General features: G+C 37.6%; 1 protein-coding gene across 1 annotated transcript in view; it reads left to right on the top strand.

Moving 5' to 3' along the window:
• The first annotated feature begins 2670 nt into the window (after window positions 1-2670).
• LOC111873231 overlaps window positions 2671-6027 on the top strand; it is a 51873-nt gene continuing 48516 nt past the window's right edge. The window contains exon 1 of the mRNA XM_023867770.2: window positions 2671-3396. The gene's annotated coding sequence lies outside the window, so the exon portion shown is untranslated. The remainder of the gene's footprint in view (window positions 3397-6027) is intronic.

The raw sequence follows: 6027 nt of genomic DNA, 5'->3' as shown, positions 1-6027 counted from the left end.
ACAATTAGTAATTTCATTAGTTTCTTTATGTCTATAGGTAATTTCCACTGTTTGTTCCCTGTTTTCTAAATATGATTGAAACCAATTTTGTGCAACCCCTCGTATTCCTATTTCTGCCATTTTTCCAAGCAAGATGTCATGATCTACTAAGTCAAATGCTTTTGACAGATCCAGATAGTCCTCCGTTGAGTTATAGCACCTCTGAATAAGTAACTTCTTCAATTCCTTTGAGAACTGATTTTTTGTTGATAGGCAATTTGTTGTAAAAGATACAGCCAGCTACTGAAGAATTACTATTATAAAGTTCTAAGTTGTGCCCATATATATGATGGTCTTTATTATTTCTTGTGTTATATGTATGTATTTGTTCATTCACTGTGCAGTTACACTTTTGTTTTACATATAGGATTGTTTCTTGTATATATAGAGAGTATGCTGTTAGTATCTTTAGATTTCTAAAGCTATCCCTGCACGATTCCAGATGTTTTAGCCCTGAAATGTATCTTACTGTCCTTTTTTGGAGTAGAAAAATTCTTCTAGTGATGGTCTTAGCACTATGTCCCCATACTATTATTCCATAAGATAGATGAGGATAGATCAAACCGTAATACAACATTCTTCTTTCATTTAAATCGAGTATTTTAGATAGCCTGTTAATTATGAACAGGTTATGGCTAATTCTACTGCAGGTTTTTTCAATATGTAATTCCCAGCTCAAGGTACTATCTGTTACTACCCCCAGGAAATTTGTGCTTTTTACATTTGATATTTCCCTGTTCTTTATTAGGATTTTTAGATTACTTTCCTGCCTGCATTGTTTTGTCTGGAAGAGAATATAATGAGGTTTTAGATGGATTTATAAATAAATTATTTTCCATTATTTGTATACAGTGGCCGTCTTGTAGTGCACTCAGTTTCACCTGTCACTTCACTACATGTTTCGGCAACATAGTGCCATCATCAGGTGTCCCAGTTACGTCAATCTATTGCATTGCCTGCCCTCATATATTTTCACAACACCATTTAAAAAGTATTTAAAAAGTCCGTATTTATCAATCGTGATAAATTTACACTCGCTAAAACTTGTTAAGATAATTCATCTTATTTGTCTTAATTAAAACTTGCATGTGGTTCGTTCACTACGGGGTCGTTTTTCTAGAAATTTCTAGAATTTCAGGTGAAATTGAGTGCATTACAAGACGGCCACTGTATACAAATAATGGAGGAAAATCAGTGCAACAGGACGCTAAAATATAACATAATAAATTATTTGTCTACCACGCCTATATTACTTGAAGTCATGTTTTGGAGCTCATTCATATCTTGTCCTACATTCAGTATTGATGTGTCATCAGCATACAGTATTGATCTGCCTTGTGTTACATGTGGGATATCGTTTATATACAAAATGAAGAGTAATGGACCAAGGACTGATCCCTGGGGAACTCCATATCTCACTGGGAGGCTACTTGACAAATATTCTTTCATACAATTGCCTTCTGTGTGTGTTACTTTTACATGTTGAGTTCTGTTTGAGATAGGATTTGATTAGCTTATGAGGTATACCACGAACTCCATATTTGTATAATTTATCCATGAGAATGTTATGTTGAATACAGTCAAAAGCTTTTGATAAGTCTAATAGTACACAGTTGCATTTTATTTTATCATTCAAACTTTCTATTATGTTTTCAATAATTGTGGCAATTGCATTGTTAGTTGATTTATTTTTCCTAAATCCAAACTGAGATTTATTAAGTATATTGTGTTTTTCTAAAAATGCTATTAATTCGTTAGCTATTACTGTTTCCAGAACTTTTGAAATGGCAGGTACAAGAGTAATTGGACGATAGTTATTTACATCTTCTTTTATCCCATTTTTGTAGATTGGTTTGACTACTGATTTTTAGTTTAGAAGGGAAGATGCCTTCTCTGATTGATGCATTGACCAATTCTAAGAGTGGCTTTATTATGTAAGGTGTGCATTTTTTTTAGCAGATATGGCGAGATGTCATCAAGTCCTGCTGATGTATTCTTCTTCATACCCTGAATTAATTTTTATCAATTCAGTTTGTTATTTCTAATAGGACAAGTGAATCTTCACTTGTGACCACTGTGAAGTTATTTTGTACATTCATACGACTAGTATTGTGGTTTTTCTTTATCATCAGACTCCAAACATCAGCTGTTGTACATAGATGTGATTGGTAGAACATCACTACACAATTTATGCCTGCATAATGAGTGTGTGTGTGTGTGTGTAGGTAGACATTTCACCATTTACCAAAACTCAGAATGATCTCATAAGCCTCATACATTGAAGTGTTTTGGTGTGAGAGGCACAGAAACCGAACTTGCACACAGTAGGCAGACCACATTTCTCAATGTGCCTTTGGACCGCATTGAACTATTTTCAGAATAACTATCTAAAATAGTTTGCCTGTTGTGGACAAGAGGCTAATCGAACGTAAATTTTGTGGGAATTTTGGATCCTTGCCGGGTTTCAGTAACGTTATAATTTTGTTTTAGTAAGGAATGTGGCGTTACGTAGGTCCGTATGGTGATATACGGGACTGAATATAACTGTTAACTGTCACTGTTAGTCATAAGCATAATAATATTCATTTTGGGGCGTACTTTTCTTCCGATATTTTGATGTGTTAGGGGGTACGGCTCCATCTTGGAACGGCAACGTTTCGCTCTGCTCTGACCGCTCTGACTGCGGTATTGGCCATTCCGCATATATTGCTCTGAATCGTTTCGACGAGCACGTGTTGTGTTACGGTGTGAACATGTAGTTGTACTCTTACTTTTTGTGTAAGGAGTCGTATTTATAGAGTAGTGATAAGTGCACGTAATAGTAAAATAAGTGGAACGTTAAGCTATAGCGGAAGGGTATTTGAGAAAAAACCCATGTCAAGTAGTCTTCTAACGTGTGAAACTTGAGTTCTGCGGACCCTGAAAGTAATGTAAAAGACGTAGCAAAGCTGCCTTTGAAAGCAACTATTTATAGACTACGCTTAAATGCGAAATCAGGTGAAAAACTGATGACTCCGAAGGAAGTGCACCAGACAATAAATAATGTGACAATTCCACAAAATGTGCAGTTCGTCCAACAGTCCACCGGTTATACGTACAAAATGAGACACCAACATTCCACAGAATTTTAGTCAACGTGACCAGTGATAAAAAGTGTAAGCTTCTCTCGAAGCATATTAAATCAGCTGATGAAGGAATTTCAATCTAATGAGGAACTGCGTCCATCAAGTATGGCGTGTAAACGGGCTAAAGAATAAATTCGTGGAATCTGTGATCTTCGATGTTGGAGAGGACAGAGACACCAACAGTGTGGTGAACATGGAAGGCATTGAACTTGGTGAATCGAAGGCATCGAAGGTACGTCTTCTTCGTAGCTTATTCATACTTTGTTATTTGCGTGCCAGCTCCAGTGTAATGTTCTTAGAACGTGTAGTATACTCTCTCAGCATGTAGGACAGATGCTGGGGGTGTGGGTATTGTTTAGTTCGTCCACTGCAAGATTGTGCGGATCAACTTTGCTCACTCGAGGAAACAGCCCCTAAGGTTGTTAATTATTTGCCATTTAAAATAATCAGTTGGATTCATTCGTTACCGGTTATGACGCATATTTCTTTCATGGTACAGAGGTATCTGATAACGCACAAACTCTATTTTTTTCCTCATCCAACTCATTTTGTAGGCACACCAAAAATGTGACACAAGGAGACCCCAATACAATTAGTATTGACGGATATTTCTCTGTGGTTAAAGCAGCAGATGCATGAACCAGACTACTACTCCATACTTCATGGCATAGTGCTTATTTAGGTACAGGGGTAACATTATTTTTCATTTTACAGCAACAAATAGCTAAATAAAAGTTTCTTTGCTGAGTGAGCTCATCTTGTATAATCTAACGCCAATGTCCAGCAAGTAGCTATACTAACTGAGCTACCCAAGCTTATTTCTTGTAATTGAACCTTGTATGTCCTGTCAGTCATATATTACTGACTTAAGTATGCCAGAAGGGCCGTGCCATAGCTCAAGCGGCTAGTCACTGGCTTCCCACCGCGGCGGCCCGGGTTCGACCCCGGATCTGGTCAAGTGGGATTTGTGTTGGACAAAGTGGCGCTGGGGCAGGTTTTCTCCGAGTACTTCGGTTTCCCCTGCCTATCTTCATTCCACCAATTGCTCCACAATCACCCTCACCTATCACCTGGGGCTGGTACAATAGGCCAGAAGTGGCCACAGTACAAGGGACTTAGTCCCACCCCACTAGCAATAAAAAAAAAGTATGCCAGATCACCTCTGTTATTGCACTACAAACAACCTGCCTATAGCTAAATAGTACACTTACTGAGCTATACCCTGGCAGACCTACCAGGCTCACTTCTTGTAATCAAACCCCAGACATCCCGGATGCTTCGTATAATGAAACTGAATATGCCACAGTCACACTGAGCAGAGTAATGTAGCAGTAATGCTCAAGACATTTATTTGGGAGATGCACAGTATTAATTTAGGCTGGGATATCAGCTATCCTGACTTAAATTTTTGTGGTATTCCTTAGTCCCTTAAGGCAAATTTTGGGATATTTCCCCAAACAGACCTTGACTGCTTTTACATTAATTATTCACCAAACATCCTACCAGTTAATTTTCATTTCGTGCAACCTGTTGTGTTATATACAATTCTTTATTAGAGTCTGTCATAACACAATACAATGGTCAAGGCTAAAATTAGCTTAGCTACATGTTTCGGCTATTAAAGCCATCAGGAAAACACATGATTACCATATTCACACACTACTGAACTGCAATTGTGATAGTGAAGCTGGATACTTGATAATTATTACATTATAAAATACAATGAACTATAAACTTATTATAAAAATGAAAGTTATGGCATAAAATAGGGTTAAAAACTCTTCAGGTGATATTCTATATCATCAAGTTAGTTGTTGCAATTTTGTTATATTCCTGCAGACATAACAGTACATTCTAGACTTGTATACATGTAATAAACTGCTTGGAGGCCCGTGGTATAGGTGCAGTATAGTTTTGACATTAACTGTTTAGCCGGTGCGTCATCTTACAATGTACTTTGTCCATTCTGTAGGGAATATAGGTTGCATCCTACCAATTGACACCATACGGGTTGCCTGAGATATTGGTCTGACTGTAAACTAAATCATAGACTACACAGACAGTCTGTACTGATTGACCTACCCTGGCTGTCCCTCTTATAATCAATCCCTGAACATCCAACCTGTAGCCAGTTCCTATATTGACTGCACCACCACAGTTTGCCTCTTATAGTCAATACAGTGGTCAATAAATCCAATTATCCAAAACCCTGTCAAGTCACACCCACACACATAACAGTATTTTTCTTTGAGACATTAAATTTTTCTTGTACTTCTATCAGAGGATCAGGAAGAGGAAGTGCTCATGAATTATAACAGATCTATAATATAGGAAGTATTCAAAGACTCTTGTAAATGAAAGTACAACATGAAATTTAATAATACTCTGTACATTTTCCAGATGTTCTAAGTAGTTCTACCTCCATTCTCTCTGTTGGAGACTGAGTCTAACAACACTATACTATACAGGTATATTTGCAGTGAGCCATACTCTGTTCATGGAGATAGGTACAACAGTATAACTGGATCTGAAACACATGCTTGAAAATTAATTTTAACTTAATCACCAACTTCACCAAAGAGGACTCTGCATAGTGGACTGTGATATCACTATATCTTAAACTTTAAAAGCATGGCGTGTGTAGTTAGTGCCTCGTAACTTTAGTCGGGCAGAAAGGTAAACGCTGTTGTGAAGCACGCAAAACTGTACGCTTGCTGTTGTGACATTCAGAGCTACTCCCCAAGCAGAAAACATTGCCTATGGAGACCAACTAACAAGCAACACAATGTACTATACACCTGACCACACTCCAAGACGCTACATTCCAAACTGGTAGTACCCACGCTGACGTAAGCTGATAAGG

The sequence above is a fragment of the Cryptotermes secundus genome, unplaced genomic scaffold, assembly GCF_002891405.2.
Source record: "Cryptotermes secundus unplaced genomic scaffold, Csec_1.0 scaffold1849, whole genome shotgun sequence".
Classification (NCBI taxonomy): Eukaryota; Metazoa; Arthropoda; class Insecta; order Blattodea; family Kalotermitidae; genus Cryptotermes; species Cryptotermes secundus.
Note: the sequence above shows the minus strand (reverse complement) of the source record. Positions and strands in the feature narration are given on the sequence as shown.